This window comes from Prionailurus viverrinus, chromosome X, assembly GCF_022837055.1.
Source record: "Prionailurus viverrinus isolate Anna chromosome X, UM_Priviv_1.0, whole genome shotgun sequence".
NCBI classification, from domain to species: domain Eukaryota; kingdom Metazoa; phylum Chordata; class Mammalia; order Carnivora; family Felidae; genus Prionailurus; species Prionailurus viverrinus.
Genome location: NC_062579.1, coordinates 1,227,675 through 1,247,309, shown reverse-complemented (window position 1 = coordinate 1,247,309; position 19,635 = coordinate 1,227,675). Strand labels below are relative to the sequence as shown.

Below are 19,635 nucleotides of genomic sequence, written 5' to 3'. Positions count from 1 at the left end.
ATTTAATGCAATCCCTATGAAAATACCAACAGCATGTTTCACAAAACTAGAACAAATAATTCTAAAATCTGTATGAAACCACAAAAGACTGTGAATACCCACAGCAATCTTGGAAAAGAAAAACAAAATTGGAGGCATCACAATCCTAGATTTCAAGATATACTACAAAGTTGTAGTAATCAAAACAGTATGGTACTGGCACAAAAACAGACGCTTGGATCAACAGAGCTGAATAGAGAGCCTAGAAATAAATCCATGATTATACGGTCAATTAATCTTTAACAAAGGGGGCAAGAATACGCAATGTGAAAAGGACAGTCTCGTCAACAAATGGTGTTGGGAAAACTGGACAACTACATGCAAAGAATGAAACTGGACCAGGTTCTTTTTTTTTTTAATTTTTAAATGTTTATTTTTGAGAGAGACACACACACACACAGTGCGAGTAGGGGAGGAGCAGAGAGAGGGAGACACAAAATCTGAAGCAGACTCTGGGCTCTGAGCTGCCAGCACAGAGCCCAACGTGGGGCTCAAACCCACAAACTGTGAGATCATGACTTGAGCCAAAGTTGGATGCTTAACCGACTGAGCCACCCAGGTGTCCCCAGACTGGACCACATACTTAAGCCATACAGAAAAATAAATGCAAAATATATTAAGGACCTAGATGTGAGACCTGAAACCATAAAAATCCTAGAAGAAAGCACTGCCAGTAATTTGTCTGACATTGGCCATACCAACATTTTTCTACTTATGTCTCCTGAGGCAAGGGAAACAAAAGCAAAAATAAACTATTGGGAATACATCAAAAAAACTTCTAAACAGTAAAGGAAACAGCCAACAAAACTAAAAGACAAACTCCTGAGAGAAGATATTTATAAATGATATATGCAATCAATGGTTACTATCCAAAAAATATAAACAACTTATACAACTTAACGTACAAATAAACAAATAATCCAACTTTAAAAAAATGGGCAGAAGACACGAACAGACATTTCTCTGAAGAGATGGCCAACAGACACATGAAAAGATGCTCAACATCACTCGTCGTCAGGGAAATGCAAATCAAAAGCAAAATGAGGTGTCACCTTACACTTTTCAGAATGGCTAAAATCAACACAAAACCAACAAGTGTCGGTGAGGATGTGGAGAAAAAAGAACCCTTCTGTAGTGTCGGTAGGAACGAATATTGGCACGGTTACTGTGGAAAACAGTGTGGGGGCTCCTCCAAAAATTAAAAATAGAATTTTATGATGCAGTAATTTCCCTAGTGGGTATTTACCCAAGGAATACAGAAACACTAACTTGAAAAGACGCATGCCCCCCTTATGTTTACTGCAGCATTATTTGCAAGAGTCAAATTATAGAAGCAACCCAAGTACCTATCAATAGATGGATGGTTAAAGAAGTTGTGGTATCTATACACAGCCATATATCATGTATCAGTCGGCCGTAAAAAAGAATGAAATCTTGCCATTTGCAATGACATGGACGGAGCTAGACAGTTCATAAGGCTAAACAAAGTAGGTCGGTCAGAGAAAGACAAATACCGTATGATTTCACTCATACGTAGAATTTAAGAAACAAAACAAATAAAGACAGAAAAAAAAAAAAGACAAACCAAGAAACAGACTCTTAAGTACAGAGAACATACTGATAGTCACCAGAGGGGAGGTGGGTGGAGGGAGGGGAGAAATAGGTGATGGGGATTAAGGAGGGCACCTGCTGTGATGAGCACCAGGTGAGGTAGGGAACTGTTGAATCATTACATTGTACATGTGAAACTACTACAACACTGTGTTACCTATACTGGAATTTTAACAAAAAAGAAGAGGGAAAAAGAACAGATGGGTGTCCCTAGCTCTCAGTTGCAGAGCCCAGGGAGGCAGGGAAACGCAAGGCAAGCTAGCGCTGCCCCAAACCCACCTTCTTCTCTCGTGTCTGCAGGCTGCCACAGATGGCCCCATTTCTACTATTTCTGAAAGCAGCATCCAGGATCCACCCCAAGGAGCTCACACAACCTACAGGCATTCGCTGCTGTTCAAAGCACTTTCCTATCCAACATCCACCAGTAACTGGTCGTATATCTCAAAAGACATTCCCCCTTGGTTACAGGTAAAAGGACCGGAGAGGTCAAAGCTCAGAGCTAACGCTAGAATCTGTGTATCTATCTAGTCAGATACACAACTCCAAAAGCTGTACCGGGGGCCCAGATGCAGCTTCCGGTTAGCGTTACCTCACGAGAAGGACTAGCCATCCCATGGTGGGGCCACAGAGATAGAACTCACTCAGGGGAAGCCCAGCACGGGAGGGATGTGATGGATCCTGGCAGACACCGGACGCACAGGTGCGAAGTTTTACCTGGCTTCCTTTCAGCGAGCTCCTGACAGCTTCTGGCCCCCACTATGAGATGCACGGCCGGGCACCTGACTCATGAAAGGCAAGGCCCACACAGTTGTCAACTTTCCGGCTGGACAGACAAAGCCCATATGGCAAAACACTAGCAATTACTTAATCTATGATCTTCTGCATATCCTTACTGACGGTGTCTAGACCTTTGAGTTACCTTCAAAGGATATAGTAATGCTCATTCTTTTATATGAGATGTAAGTGGGGAAAGTATTATAATTAACAGTGGAGTCGATCCTTAACAAACAGAAGGAATGACAAAATAAATTATAATTGTTTCTTTTTTTTTAAGTTTATTCATTTTTGAGAGAGAGAGAGAGAGCGAGCATGAGCAGGGGAGGGGCGGAGAGAGGGAGAGACACAGAATCCGAAGGAGGCTCCAGGCTCCGAGCTGTCAGCACAGAGCCTGACGCGGGGCTCGAACTCACAAACCGTGAGATCGTGACCTGAGCTGAAGTCAGACGCTCAACCGACTGCGCCACCCAGGCGCCCCGATAATTGTTTCTTAAGAGGCCATCCCTCCAGCATCAACTCATAGGACACTATCTCAGCCCTGACAACAAGGTTCCTGAAACTTCTGCTGGCTTCAAAGCCCAGGGGTAACTCAATAAGCCTGAAACAGTGTGATGTCTGCGTGAGCTCGTGGTCTGCAGGGGGTCTGCAGGGGGTCTGCTGGTGATGGGCAGGTGTGTGGCAGGGGCTGATGGGCCTCTGGCCAGAGACCTGCATCCATGCACACCAGCAGACCTTTGCAGATTCCTGTCCTCGTTGAGGCCACATCATTCAGTTGTTCGTGTTCACGCCTCTTGGACAGTTACCTTCCTAAACCACGGTCTGTGACTCTTCATCCTTACCCTTTCTTGGCCCGACCTCGCCCTATTAACTGCTGTTTCGATGAGCACAGCATCCACAAATGGGATTCCATTTCACCCCGAGGACCCAGCATTGGGAAGGCCCGTCTTATAATCTCAACATTTTATGGTAAATGTGATCATACGTTGAATTAATGCATGTAGGACTTTGAACACACAAATGGCCAAACACCACTTCTGTGTCCTTTACCATAGAATAGAGTCTCTTATTCTTTGATGGGTAGACACACTTGCCTTCTGACTCCAAGAGGAAGGGCTTCCCCGGTGCATGTTAAACATCCCCTTCTCTACGGGCACAGGTGAATCAGGGCATCGACAAACGTGGCAGCCATGAAAAGCACCAGCTCTGGGCTTTGCTTGCTGGTAACAGGCTGGTAAGTAGTGTCTGACTTATGGAGACAGTTTGTCAACTTTTGAGTGCGGGTTTTAAAATGTGATTTAGAGGCAGATTCATAATTACTTGCTTTCACTGTAAAATTATCAATCTTGGGTGGCTGGGGGAATTTATGGTGCATGCCAGCTCTCTCATGTGAAGACTTTTATAAATCACCTCGTACTTGATTCCTAACCCCACCCTCCCCAAAAGTGCAGTATCATTCATTACATTAACACCTGGGTTTATGGTCCGAAGTAAACCCAGGACACTGGATCTCAGATTTTAGCCTGGGAGCTTTGGAGAACATGGGCGTCGCGGCTCAACCCCCAGGGACTGACTGTAGACCTGAAGTTACATTGGGAGTTAAAATCCAAGGACGTCGATGGAGCCTGTGAAGGGTGGGTGCCTGCCCGATGTCACCCATGGAGCTGCTGAAAGGGCACTGCAACCCAGGTCTCTGCTGTCCACCTGACACCACTCGCCTCATCCCAGGACCTGCTGAGCCCTGGTCAGTCATGACAGCAAAGGGTGACTAGTCTCCAGTGCCTTATGCTTGTCAAGGAATGATTTTAATAAGCGGTAACACTGACTTTTCCTGCTTCATTCCCCGCTGGGTTTAGAATTCAGAGACTCTGGTTGGAACATCTATGCCATCCACAGAGAGCCAGTGAATAGGGAAGAATCCAGAAGTCAATTGCCAGAAAGAGCTAACTCTTGAGAAGTCTGTCAGCAAAGAAAAGAAAGGATGAAGTCGTGATGCAGGAGAATAACACCAGAGGCAATGGCCAGGGGAAAACCAACAGACTCAGGTGCCCCAGCCACAGGTGACGGGAGCAGGAAGATTATGAGAGGTCACAGGAGCCAAAACTCTCTTCACTGGGCCTCCAGAAAAACAGCTCCCACTCCCCCAAAGTACGCTCCATTAAAAGTCATTAAACAAACACCGAAAGGAAAGATCACGGAACAGAGTTAGTTGCTCTGGTAGAGAAGGAGAGAAGGAAAGAAAGAAAGAAGGAAGGAAGGATGGATAAAGGAGGGAGGGATGGAAAAGAGAGACAGAAAGAAAGCAAGCACAAAACTTTTCATGTTTTTGTTAATGCCCAGTCATCAAGAACATCCTGATAAGCATAGTGCTTGGTATTCATTAATGGAATGAATCTATTTACTCTGCAGTCAACCTTTGTCTCTCTTTGCATCCACAGATGTCGGCTCAAGAACACTGACCCGAGAAAAATGTCTCTATTGCATGAAATTGGTGCAGGAAAAGCTCATGTGCACACTGATTGTTAGTGGACACATGGACATTACTTATATAATAATCTCATTTTAGCAAGCAATGGCAATTGTTATTAATGTATCCCTGAACACATTTACAGCTAAGTGATATGCCCACAGAAAACTCTGATCAAAGTCTATTCTCAATGGAACCCAAGGATGGCCACGTTCTTAGCCCCAGGAACCTGTGACTATGTCACCTTACATGAAAAGGGACTGTGCAAGCATGATGATGTTAAGGATCTCGAGATGGGGAGATGATCCAACTCCAATGTCATCACAAGGGTCTCTTCCTTTTTTTAATGTTTCAAATTTGTATCTAAATTTTAGTGTGTCAACTCTAGTGTCACATTAGTTTCATGAGGAGAATTTAGTGGTCCAGTCTTTATAAGAGGGTGGCGGTCAGGCAGAGTCAGAGAAGGAGATGCCAGGAGGGAAGGAACAGTGTGGAGAAAATGAGGAAGGGACACGAGGCTCCGAATGCAGGTGCCCTCTGGAAAATGTAAGGCAACAGCTTCTCCCCTAGACACGGAGCTCTGCCAACATCCTCATTTTAGGACTTGTGATCTAAATGTGGTAAGTTTCTATGCTTCTGACGGTGCGACACAGAGGGAGTGCAGTTCTGTCCAAGGGCACGGAACCTGAGTCAAGGGAGACCTGGGAACCAGACAGCAAAAGAGTGTTCCAATCAGTTTGTTTTGGATTTTTGGTCTTCCTGACCTTCTAGGAGAAAGGTAAGCCATTCGTTGCATGATTCTCTCTCTCTTCCCCGACCTTGCAAATATTCCCTTTCAGAGCCTGGGGTTCCCACCGTGCTGGTTTCCTCAATTCCGTATGCTTTCCCTCATCCTCTGGATCCCTTATGGTTTTGTGAGTGCAATGGCGGACTTTCATGTTTGAGTATATCCTAACACGTGAGCCATTACATTTTCAGAGTCCCTGGCCAGGAGAGGACATCTATATTTGTGTCTAAGTGACTCTAAACCTCAGGAACCATGCCAAGGTACATTGGTCATTTACTATTACCATTACATTTAAAAGAGGGAGGGCTGTTCTACCCAAGGATATGATCACTTGTACATCACCAAGCAATTCTTCCTTGTTTATCACAGTCAATTTCAGAGCAATATTTTATCTGCAGGATGACGTTTCCAGAAAGAAAAGAGTTTACAAGATATTAAGCTTTTAGTCGGGCAAGACTCCCAACAGATGTCCAATAGCTGAAGTCCCAGATTACCAATAGACCAGGCATCTGTGCCAATCTTATCTGTGAGTAAGAACTCACTAGTTATTGTCCGCACCAGGCCTGGGGGCCTGTCGTCTATTCCCAAATTACATCACTTTGGATTGCTGCTCTTGAAAACTCTTAACCCAAGTAATCTCTCCAGCATGCTCCCATATCCAGATTCCAGGTTTTGGGTTCAAGTTGACAACCGTGTGATGCACGCATATGCGCTGTATTTTCCTTACCCCTCTTATTAGATGTGTCTCTTGAAATAATGATCCATTTTTCAAATGATAGCGGTCATAGACGTACAAATTATGGCAGTCTCATTGACAGGTGAGCTGGCCTGCTTAAGGGGGGATCAGTCCTAAGGGCCCGAGTGTAGGAAAGAAGGCCACAGGCATTTCCTCAGGAAATAAACAGGTAGGAGGAGGAGGAGAAAACAGCAACAACGGCAGAAGAGGGCTTACGTGATTTCATGTCAAGGAAGACCAAGGCGAGCATTCCAGGCGGGGTCACGGAGATATATAGCACATACGGCATGCACAGGATTCATTTCCTCATGCCTCAGCGATTCAGTTCTGGGTCTTTCTAGGACAATGATAATAGGGTCATGCAGCAGAATGATGTAACTGCACGACTGTCAACAGCCCCAAGGGCCACATTCTTACGCCCTGGGTTCAAAGAAATGGGATGAAACATAGAAAAAAACATGACTTCTTAAAAACCTGCTCAGGCAGGGGATAGGAATGGGGATTAGGAACTAGGCATGAAGGGTCTCACTGGGGTGATGAGCCTGTTCTAAAACTGACTTAAGGAGGTCCCACGGCTTGGTAACCTGATAAAAACCACTGAATCGTACAAGTGGGTGAATTAAATGGCATGGAAAATGTGCCTCCACACTGTGAACACGTATTTCACCAACTATTTCAAGAAAAATAAGAATAGAGTGGATTGTAAAAATTCACCCAGAACATTAAACTCCTTTAGTTTTTTAAAAAAAAAAACTTTTAATGTCTTTTTTATTTTTGAGAGAGAGAAGACAGAGTGTGAACAGAAAAAGGGCAGAGAGAGAGAGAGGGAGACACAGAATCTGAAGCAGGCTCCAGGCTCTGAGCTGTCAGCAAAGAGCCTGATGAGGGGCTTGAACCTACGAACCGTGAGATCATGACCTGAGCTGAAATCGGATGCTTAACTGAGCCACCCAGACGCCCCAAGGTTAGTTTCTTTATAATTTTTTTAATGTTTGTTTTTGAGAATGCAAACGCAAGTGAGAGAGGGGCAGAGAGGAAGACTGAGATTCTGAGACAGAAATGACCCATCAGCTTTGGATTTTATCTACATTGAGAGAAATTCCATTCACGAGTTTCTGTCCTTGAAACATGCCAGGAAATAGCACCACCGTGCCTCCTTGTGGATAACCAGACGTGTTTCCTGCATGAGATGTGCAAATATAATCAGTTTTGTTAGGGAGAACTCTCTCGGGACAGTATCCCCACATGAGGTGGCTATAGGTTTGGTTAAAGAAAGGGAACCCTAAAAGTCTTATTAAAACACAAGTGCTTCTATGAATAGACCAACTATTGGTAGGATTCAAAGGAGATCACCGAGTAACAGTTATGTTGGTCGAAAAATATAAAAAAGGCCTCTTCAATGATTCCAAATATCCCTAATACCTAGTTATCACAGGTCAAAATGATGTTTGCCCCCCCCCACCTTAGGTTCCCATTTGAGCCACGACGAAATTAATTGTACTCCAAGTATAATTTTATGCACAAGGTTCATTCAGTCTAAAAGATGCAAATAAATGTGAGGCGCGTGACTTAAAATCACAGGAAAACCATTTCCGTTTGACAAACCTTTGTGGCGGGCGTGTTCGAAGGCACGTGGGAACCAACAGAATTTCTGTACGTCTTCACAGAAGGCCCCCAGGATTACCGTTATCGGTCCCTGCGATGGATGCCATCACACACGGAAGGACGTACCACATAGACCATGCGTACCGCACCATGAGATGTTTCGTTTCCTAGTTGATGGCTGGGGCAGTGGCCAGAAGCACTAATTTGTAATTAGTCACTCAGCCACTTCTATGCTATTATGTCTAATAAAGTCCCTAATCTCGTAATTTGTCAGCTGGATGCGATTGTATTGAGGGTGAGGAAACGGGCATCAGAGGTGAGGTCTAAAATAGAACAGTAAACCCCAACATAATGGCCCCAGTACAGCTGGGGCTTGAAGACCGTAAGGTGATGGTCCCCTGGGTCTGTCCTCTGGAAGTCAGAACCTGTAGTTCTGTCCCCAGACCAAGGGAGAGCAGCAGAAGAGTGATGCAAGAAGCCAGGCGCCAACAGAAAGGCAGCTGACCCGGCTTGGGGAACAGGCAGGAGGGGAAGGCATCCCAGGAGACCCCGTGCATGCAGGGACCCCATGCCGGCCCCGTGGATTCAAGGCTGGGAGGCGAGCCACCAAAAGGTAGTGCCCAGCTGGGGCCACGTCAGGATGGATGGGGATGGGACGCCTGGGCTGTGGGCCTGCCCGAGGGTGTCATCTCACGACCTTGGAACCATGAGAAACTGCCCATCAGTGACCGACCGGTTGCTGGGCCTTCCTGTCCCATTTATTGACACCTTGGCTCCTGCCTTTCCTAATAAGCTGCAGGGCAGACAGAAACAAGTCTCAGCAATGCTGATAATATATGCCAAGGTTTTGCCAACGCTCTTCCACAGCTGAACGCACGTCTCCTCAACACAAGTTCGGACAGGAGATGCTGTAATTCTGCCTCTCAGGGCTGCTCAGACGAAACCCTCGAAGACGAGGGCCTCAAGACTGAACAGCTATTGAAACACACGATGCAAACCAGCACAGGAGCTGCTCAAAGAGTCAAATGGACATGCCAGACGACACAGCAATGCCGTGTCTGAGGATGCACCCAGAGGAGCTGGCCGCAGGGTCTCGAACAGTAACCTATACACCCGTGTGCCCCGTGCAGAGCAGGGTCACGAACAGCTACCTATACACCCGCGTGCCCCGTGCACAGCAGGGTCGCGAACAGCTACCTATACACCCGCGTGCCCCGTGCACAGCAGGGTCGCGAACAGCTACCTATACACCCGCGTGCCCCGTGCACAGCAGGGTCGCGAACAGCTACCTATACACCCGCGTGCCCCGTGCACAGCAGGGTCGCGAACAGCTACCTATACACCCGCGTGCCCCGTGCACAGCAGGGTCTCGAACAGCTACGTATACACCCGCGTGCTCCGTGCACAGCAGGGTCTCGAACAGCTACCTATACACCCGCGTGCCCCATGCACAGCAGGGTCGCAAACAGCTACCTATACACCCGTGTGTCCCTTGTACATCCGCGTGGAGAACTGTAGTATTCACAACAGCTTAAAGGTGGAAGTGGCCCACGTGTCCGTCCATATGTCCACAGACAAACAGCATCCAACGTATCCATAAACTAGAACAGGATTCAGCCATACAGTGGGACGAAAGACTGACGTGTGCCGTCACACAGGCGAACCGTGAACGCATCACGCCCCATGCGAGAAAGCCACTCACACAGCCTGTGAATGCACTTACAGGAAATGTCCAGACAAGTACACGCACAGACACAGAAAGGACATTTGTGGTTCCCGAGGGCTGAGGGAGGGGGCATGAGGGTGTGGGAGGAACAATGTAGAAAGTTCTAGGACTAGAGGGGCAGGGGTTGAATGCACGAAATGTCTCTGAGTTGCCCTCTTTACAGGGGTTGATTGTACTTTGTGTGAAGTTCACCCTGATGGAAAAGCGTTACAGATGCATCGAAGCAGAAGTTTATTTAAAACAAACAGGCCTGTGTTATCAAGTCTGATCGTGTGATGTGATGTCCTGAAATCGAGACATTCCCAAGCGCCCAGCCCCTAGTGTGAGTGCAAGCAGGCTCTGGGCCACGGCTGGTGGGGACCGCAACCCCCAGGTGTGGCGTGGGGACGCGAGCCTCTATCCCAGCAGACGTTCGGGGCAAGGGCAGAAGGAGGGACAAGAAGCAGGGTGCTAGCATACAACTATTCCCAATCGGTGAGTGAGCCCGCCCACTGCAGGGCCCGCGGGCTCCAGGGCGAGCCCCACACCGAGGGTGGTGGCCGGCAGATGTCTGTGGGGTCCCCTGCATGCACAGAAAGGCGAGGGCAGTCCACACAGACCTCGTCAAGCCTGCTGGGCGACACTTCCTGATCACTGCATGTTTTTAGAGGCATCACCAGCCCCCAGATACGTCCTTGAGCAAGATAAGGATAGCACTGCCATGAATACTAGGGGGTTCTGGCTGCACACCACGAACCACTCAGCTACATGTCGGGTCCCCTGTGCTTTCATTACTGTCAAATGGAAATAAACGATGCTACAACGATCTAATTCGCACCAACACTAACAACCTTGGCACAGTCGTCAGTTCCTCCAAATGAGTGCAGGGGACTGGGTCGTTTTGTTCCTGGGATGCAACGTATGTTCTACACGGTATTTAGGCCCCCAGCTCCGCCCACAAAAAGGCCCCTTTCCAGGAAGAATTCTAAGAGAGCCTCCCCAGCTTTCAGCCGCTGGTACTTACCTCTTTGTGTGATCCTCTCTTCTTGAATGTGAGGGTACCTGTGATGTCCTAACCAACAGGATATGGCAAAAGTAAACGGACGCTGCATGTGTGTTTGAGGTCCCCAGTCAGTTGACTGGGTGCTAATCGAAAGGGGCCCTACCAGGGGTGGGCCTGGCCTAATCAGGTGAGCACTTGAAAACAGATTCCTAACAGAAGAGATGCTCTCCTGCAGGTCTCGATGAAACAGTCGCGGTGTGAAATGCCAATAGGGAGGGGCAGTTCCTCGGGACTAAGGGCCGCAGTCCCACAAACACAAAGAACTACAAGATTTGCTCACACCTTGAATGAGTTTGGAAGGGGATCCCTCTCTCTTCTAGATGAGAACACAACTGTGGCCAACACTTCGATGTAGCTCTGTAAGACTCCGAGCGGAGTCCCCAGGTAAGCCACGTCCAGACACCTGAGCTACAGATACTGTGAGATAATCGACGGGTGGCATTGTGAGCCCTTACAGTTGTGGTAATTTGGAATGCAGCCAAGGAGAACAGCCACGGTACCCAGCCCCAATTACACATAAAATTCTCCTAACACCACAGAACTTAACCAGGATGCAAAAGCAACTATTTTCTCTTTTAATTTTTTTTAAATGCTTATTTATTTTTGAGAGACACAGAGCGCAAGCAGGGGAGGGGCAGAGAGAGAGGGAGACACAGAATCCGAAGCAAGCTCCAGGCTCTGAGCTGTCAGCACAGAGCCTGACGCGGGGCTCGAACCCACAAGCCGTGAGATCATGACCTGAGCTGAAGTCAGACACTTAACCGACTGAGCCACCGGGATGCCCCCAAAAGCACCTATTTTCAATACAGTGGGGTTTGCCTCCATCAGAAGGCACAAACCCGTAGAGACGGGTCTGATGTCCATCAGACTTATGAAGAATTTCAGCTTGTGTTTAAGGCAGCCGGTCCTGGATTCTGAAGCTTCTCCTTTGATTCTGTGACCTTCCCACACATGCAACTAGAAAATCCCTTTCTGTCCATAAAATAGAATATGATTCAGCCATTAAATGGAATGAAGTTCTGACACCTGCTACTATATGGATGAACCTTGAAAATACGATGCTGAGGGGAAGAATCCAGCCGCAAAAGGCCACATAGCGTATGACTCCATTTAAAGGAAATGTCCTCAATAAGCAAATACACAGAGACAGAAAGGACGTTTGTGGTTACCAAGGGCCAAGGAGAAGGGGAATGAGGGTTTTGGAGGAATGATTTAGAAAGTTCTAGAACTAGAGAGGCAGTGGCTGAATGCACAAATTGCACCCTTTACAATGGTTATTTGTGTGCTATATGAATGTCAACTCAATAAAAAATAAAAACATTAAAAGAGATACCAGAGCTGAGGTTTATTTATGGGCCATGAGGCACTGGGTTTGTCACTGACAGCCAAAAAGCTCCTGAGCCAACCGCCCAGCTCTAGACAGCTACCACTGCAACCTTCTCGATTCACGAATTCGTCACTGGGGCTAACTGCAAGTAGAAACCCCTAGAAATCAGTTCACGTTGTTGACTATCGTGACTCAGCTTCTCAATAACATGTGAGTTATTAGATTCAGCCTAGAAGGCTTCTGACAGCTCTCTGGATGAGCAACACGTGCAGTATGTGACAATACAGTGGGACACAAAAGCTCTTGACCGTGACGCCATTTATAGAGCACGGGTTTGTTTTTCCCACCTGTAAAATAGGGCTCATCACACAGTATAGCATCAGGCAAACCACTGCTTGTCAACTAGGGGTACCTTTCCCTTCCAGGGGACACTTGGCAATGTCTAGAGACACTTCTGATCATCACAGCTTGAGGGCTGCGCTCCTGGCATCCACTGGGTAGAGGCCAGGGATGCGACTGAACATCTGATGATGCACAAGACCATGCGTGGCAACAGAGAATGATCTGCCCCAAACTATGAGTCCTGTTGAGGTGGAGAAGTCTGCTTAAGTCAAAGCTCCGTTCTGCTAATTCTGTTTTAAGTTTAGCTATTTTGCGGCATGGCGGGGGGGGGGGGGGGGAGCGGAGAGAGGGACAGAGGGAGTGAGAGAGAGAATCCCAAGCAGGCTCTGTGCTGTCAGTGCAGAGCCTCATGAGGTGCTTGAACTCACAAACTGTGAGATCACGACCTGAGCCGAAACCGAGAGTCAGATGCTTAACCCACTGAGCCACCCAGACTCCCCAATACTTCTTTTTTAATACATTTTTTTTTTCATTTTAGAGAGAGAAAGAGTGTGTGAGTGGGGGAGAGGGGCAGAGGGAAGGAGAGAGGGAGGGGGAGACAGAGACAGAGAGAGAGAGAGAGAGAGAGAGAGAAAGAGAGAGAGAATGAATATCCCAGGCAGGGTCCATGCTGAGCCAACATGGGGCTCAATTCTATGACCCTGGGATCAAGAGTCAGACGCTTAATCGACTGAGCCACAAATGCCCTGGTATTTGTTCTTTATGGAATCAAACAGGTGGCCTTTCCAAAGTTAAGACATGCTGTTTGGTTTAGGATCCCAGGTTGAGCCATTGTGACCCCCAGTAGATTTAAATAAGTGTTCTTTGCCTCCCAGGTGCATGGGCTGGGGAAGAGGGGTCAGAAGCTGCTTCTCCTCAGGGACAGTGGCCAAAAGACACAGAAATTCTGTCCTACTTCTCTGGCTGAATGGAGGTTTCTGACTATTCTCCCCTTGTCGCAAAGTTTGCAGAACTTAGAAAAATCGTGAGGTTTTTAGTGGTAGAAGGTGCCTCTGAGGGGATATGGGAACATAGTCTGATACCGTAAATGGGAAAACCCACCTGGTACAACTGTCATCTGATGGTTCAAAGTCACAACGGGCTCAACATGAACTCTTCCCCGTTTGCAATGACAAGCACAGGTATACTGTCTCGAAACACAAGCTTTGGGGCTTAGTACTTCAGAATTCAAATTTTTGGGGGGGAGTTTTAGAAGGTGATTTTTTAAAAAATCAAAACAAATTATTGAAAGTATGCAGACTGCTTCCAAGTTAAGCTGTCCCCAGGACCATCTCTGACCCTCATAACGGACACTGCTGTTTTTTCTAGAACACTCGTTGTATGATACCACTTCATAATGGGAAGAAAGAAAAATCTGCAACTGTGTGAGGTGACGGATGTTAACAAAACTTATTGCACTGATCACTTTGCAATATATAAAGTATCAAGTATATGATATGTCGACATATGTTTGATACATCAAACATCACATTGGATATATATTTGACATATAAAGTACCACATTGGGGGGCGCCTGGGTGGCTCAGTCAGTTAAGCGTCTGACTTCAGCTCAGGTCATGATCTCACGGTCCATGAGTTCAAGCCCCGCGTCGGGCTCCGTGCTGACAGCTCAGAGCCTGGATCCTGCTTCCGATTCTGTGTCTCCCTCTCTCTCTCAGTGCCTCCCCCACTCACACTCTGTCTCTCAAAAATAAACAAATGCTAAAAAAAATTTTTTTTAACTATCACATTGGAAATATATTTGATATGTCGAATAACAAATCACCACATCGTCCAGCTTAAACTCCCAGGATGTTGTATGTCAGTTGTATCTCAGTAAAACTTTGGCACATACAGACATCTGTATTCCAGTTTTGATTGTTAAAGACGTATTCTAGGTTTACTGAGCTATAATTGCCATACCATATCTAAGTCTAAGGTGTACAACATAATGACTGGTTATGCATACATATTGCAAAGTGATTAGTACAATACATAATGCATATACACACGAGACAGCATGATGGTGAGTATATCGTGTGTTACGTAACACAGCCTGACCGAAGTTCTGGATGGCAACCTGCAGACACACATATGAACAGTCTTGCAGCATTCCATGGGATAAAAACTGTTCAACTTTACATTGGTTCTGCGTCCATTGGTGCAGAACTGCCAAAAATAATTTTCCCCAAGAGCCTGGCTTCCCATCCTTTTGTCTTTGTTCTTGTTGGTTACGGACAAAGAGCTGTGTATCTGTAAGGTGGCAGGGGCACTTGGAAAGGAGTCAAGGGACCAGGCGCTGAGAAAACCTGTCCACGCTGAACAGGATGCTGATGGGTAGAGAGTAAACATCCTGCAAAGACAGGTCAGTCCCTACAGCAATGAACCTTCCAGGGCTGCAACCGAGAAACCCCGGGGTGGACACATTACTTGCAAAAGGGGACATCCCAGTCCTGCGTCTGTCTCTGGACAAGACATCCCCCAGTCCTGGAGCCACTAAGAGGAACACGGGACCCTGGACCCCCTCTGCCTCACCTCCATGCTTTCTGCCAGAGTGGAAAGTCGAAGGCGCTACACTGAGCCCAAAGTGACTCTCTGGCCTGCACTTCCTCCTCGTAATAAGCACTTAATTATTATTGACACTGGCACCCGCAGTATTTACACAGAGTGTTTTCCCACATGGACAGCCTTCCAGGTAAGACTGGACTTGTGTTTCACGATTGCAACATATTTCATTACCTGAATCCCAAGGGTGCTAGGTAAGGGATTGTTGACTCAGTGGCCAAGTTTTACAGGGTTAATTTCCAAACAAGGTAGGAATTTTAATGAGAGGACAAGACACAAACAAAACAATAGAGATAGAGAGTGCTCTGGAGAAGAGTTTTTAGAGTTTTTCCCAGAAACTTTTAATGTTTATTTCAATCAGCCTTTTTTAAAAATATATATATATTTTTAGCATTTGTTTATTTTTGAAAGAGACAGAGTGTGAGCTGAGGAGGGGCAGAGAGAGAGGGAGACACAGAATTGGAAGCAGGTTTCAGGCTCCGAGCTGTCAGCACAGAGCCCGACGCGGGGCTTGAACCCACAAATCATGAGATTATGACCTGAGCTGAAGTCGGACACCCAACCAACAGAGCCACCCAGGTGCCCCATATTTCAATGAGCCTTTTAAGCAATGCCTGACGTTTATTCTTTAGTTTTAAATGCAAATAGGAGCGGTTTTTTTTTGTTTTTTGTTTTTAATGCACTGAAAGCATTTACATTTCTGGATCCTGATATCATCCGTCATTATGTTTTAATCTCGGTATAAATGAAAATGGGGCAATTTCTCACCTGGTAAATATTAGTGTCACTGTAGACACCAATTCATAGGGATAGTCTGTCAGGTGCTATTTGTATAGATGCATTTGTAGAGACAAAAAGTGCCTATCGTAAATAACTGTAGAATGCAATAATCTTTTGACCAGCATTTCACCATTTTTAGTGACGTCATCTCCAGTGACAAGTCTTCTCATCGGCCCTCAAATTCAACCTGCAAGGGTTAACTTAGAGGATGAAATCAACGCATATGTGACAAATGTGGCTACCTGCATAAGAAGTAGGCAAGTACTGAACGTCGTAATTAACTAGGATCATTCACTCAGAGAACGGCATGGAAGGTTTATCCGAAAGACATTACGTGCAAGTCCTAGCACCCCTCTTTGGGGAAAAAAAGGAAATTACGCATTTTTGTTGACCCATGATGGGTAGATTACGTGTGGCAGGCATTGCAAAGGTCACGTTGTTCCGGATGCTTATCTCCCGCAACTGATACCAATCTTCAGAATAAAGAGTGGTCGATTTCTCAGCCACATACCATTAACCCTCCTCCCACTTAACCCTCCTCCTCTGCAAAGACCGTCTACACAGCTGGACATAATGTCCAACACTGGGGTAATGAAGCCCCCACCCAAAGCAAGACCAATGCAGCCTGTTCAGCAATGGATCTACTAATTGGGGTCAGCTGTGTTCTGCCTTTTTTTTTTTTTTTCCAAACACCAACGCAAGGGGCTCGTGAGACATTATTTTGTATCTGTACACTTAAAATGAAAGATAAATATGTCAAAATTTTAAAAAGCTTAAAACAAGAGCAGAACTGCTCTTGATTATGCCTCAAATTTACTCTTTAGGAAAGCAATGAGTTGCAAGCTTACACGAATACCAATATTTCACGACATGTGCTTCATGGCACACACATCGTATTTACACGCATTCTATCTAACGCAGAAGCACGGGTCCTAATATTTTGATATACAAGGTTAATTCAATTTCTCTTCTGACTTAAGCACAGCACAAAATGCACCTCTTTATTTGCTCATTTCCTCTTGGGTTTCTTGCCTCTGGGCTCTCCATTATTCTTTTGATCAAGCGTGTGTTTTCAAACCACCACTTTAATCCAGAAAGAAAGAAAGACTATTTGGCAATCAGTTTCTTCTCCCTCAAGACCTCCCTGTTTCAGGGCAGATGAAAATGAAAACAGATGAATTCTTGTAGGTGGTTCTACAGGTTTTTTTTTTTGTGTGTGTGATGGGGAGAGTGGGTGTGAGTGGAAGAGGGGCAGAGAGAGAGAGAGAGAGAGAGAGAGAGAGAGAGAGAGGAGTGGGGAGGAGCAGAGAGAGAAGGAGACAGAGAATAGCAAGCAGGCTCCGCACTGTAAACATGGAGTCCAGTGAGGGTCTTGACCTCATGAACCTCAAGACCGTGACCTGAGCCGAAATCAAGAGTCAGACGCTTAACTGACTGAGCCTCCCAGGCGGTCCTACAGGATTTTTAAAAACTGTAACACAACAGCTAGGAGTGTACCAACTTTCATTATTCCCACAGAAGATCCAAAACAAAACCAAAACCAAAAAGCAATCCAACTCACCGGTTCTTCCGAGGCTTCTCCACAGGGTGCTCTCTCGCCAGGAGACTCTGACACTGTACCTTCCGTCCAAGGACCTCACACAGCTTTTGAAGGAGCCATGCTGGACAGGACCCAGCCCAGAGCTCCCGGGCTGTGAATAATCACGAGACAGCCCAGGTACGGCCAGACAGTCATCGCGGGGTGATTGGCGAATCGATCATAGAAAAGTTATTTAACTGCACGTATCTCTCCACTTGTCTTCCCTCCCACCCCGCGTGTTTCACATATAAATCAGAGGGAGACTGCCCTTCCTGACCCCAGCTGAGTATTCACGTGCTAGGTATCACTTCGTTCAGAACGCGTATCGGGTCTGAATGCTTCCCTTCAACCTTTACTGACCGGCCGGCAGGTGCGGGGGGTGGGGGCAGCCAGCCGTTCAGCCAGCATTCCTCATGTGTCAGTGCGGGACAAGGAAACAGAGCTACGGGAGGGGGGCGGACAAGTGCCGACGTGTTCTTCCAGCAATAAGACCTGGGGACGCGGGCGACGGTGATGTTTTGAATGCTCTGTGCACATCCTGATCCACACAGGCCCTCCAAGCCTGTCTGTTAGGGGAGTTCCAGCCGCCTACACGGCACACGGGGCCCCAAGGAATTCGTGCCCGTCGCCAACACCAAGGCTCGGGCGCTGAGCAAGGACGGCGGCAGGCTTCATGGGTGGCGAGCAGGTAGGTGTGCCCTCAACACTGATGAAAGGGGCAGGGACTCTCATCTCCCATATCTTGGGGGAAACCAAACCTCAGGAAAAACAGCTTCCAGGATTGCCTTCTCCCCTCACATCATTCATCGTGTTTTGTGTACAAGAAGAAAAAAGGCAAAGCCGAACTCTGAGTAGTTGTGCTCATTATCCCACCTCTATAAATAAAACATTGCCCATTTGTAATTATTTTGTGTGCCTCTGGCTCCTGGTAGGCACCCACTGAATTAATACATAATGCAGCAGGTGCTAACACAGTTCCCATTCTTAACGGTAACCCAAGAGGATACCGCACCGAAATCTGAAACAATATCTTATTGTGAATAAGCATGACCCACACACCGTCACGGGGTGATGTCTGGTCTCCTGGGGACTCCATAAAACTTGCACATGGGATAGAGGTTTCATATGAGCTAGTGGTCAAAACTCCAGCACACCCCGGGATGCTTCCAATCGCTGAATGCTTTAAAGCTCACCAAGAAATGTCTAGAGCAATGCTGAAACTCTACAGGTTTAATTCCCACATGAGTCCCCCGCCCTTCCCCAGCAAAAGCATGGTCTTGGTGGTCCTGGAGGGTGGCCGCTGGCTTTCTCATTTATGACCCAGCCCCCCGCCCCAGCTGCTGCCACAGTCCCATGGCTTGGAGTGTGCAGGGCAAGGTGGGGCCACAGGGACAGAAAGGTCCCTTCTCAAGGGTCCTGTTTGAGACATGGCTGCAGGTGGCAGACTGGAGACAGACCCTCCCTCTGAAGGGCATCTTTACGGGTTCTTGGGAGCCACCCAGCCAATTCCTGTCCATCCACAACTCCTGAGACAGGGGTAGTGGTGCCTGCTCCTATAGGAGCCCCCTCCTCGTCCTCCTCAAAAGAGGTCCTCCCAAGCAGAAGTCCCAAAGAGCAAGCCATCTGCAAACCTCTCATGTGTCTTTCTCCTTCCCTGCTACAGGGCCCAGATCCCACAGGGCCCGACTATGGCTACCTCCATCGAAGATTCCCCTGACACTTTACTTCTTTGCCCCTTGACCAATGCTCTCAACGTAGTACAGCACTACAATAAATATCCCCTCAGAATGAGGGGATATGAATTCAGTTCTGACTCTGGCACCGGATAGCTGTGTGACCTCAGGAAAGCACTCAGCCTCTCTGAGCACCAGCCCTCTCTCCCACACAGCAGGAAGAATATGTTCCAGGCAAGGTTACCAACTAGGGACAACGGCCCAGCTCTGACTGGTCTGCCCATCAGAGGCATCACAGAGGAACCCTCAGCCAAAACTTGGTATGCTGTCTCACTCAGCTCTCTAGAGAGGAACAGCCCAGTGGAGAGACCATTGCTGGAAAATTCTCGACTCCCACAGAACTAGGGCACGACGCAGTTATTCAGGCATCAGCAAGCAAAGACTCATTCTCCAGGACTGAACATAAAGACCAAAGCTCAGTCATGAGGGCCCTGAATCAAGGAAGAAGCATCTCCATGCAAATCGGGCCACTGGGACAGGCAA

At 47.1% G+C, this 19,635-nt stretch overlaps 1 protein-coding gene across 4 annotated transcripts in view; it reads right to left on the bottom strand.

Annotated features, from left to right (window-relative positions):
- Window positions 1-19,635, bottom strand: part of STS (steroid sulfatase) — a 160,224-nt gene that overhangs the window by 127,956 nt on the left and 12,633 nt on the right. Inside the window, exon 1 of one of the 4 annotated variants that reach the window (XM_047843543.1) lies at window positions 17,402-17,721. The exons of the other annotated variants lie outside the window; for them this stretch is intronic. The gene's annotated coding sequence lies outside the window, so the exon portion shown is untranslated. Of the gene's footprint in view, window positions 1-17,401; window positions 17,722-19,635 lie in introns of those variants that run through there. 4 annotated transcript variants of the gene reach the window in all.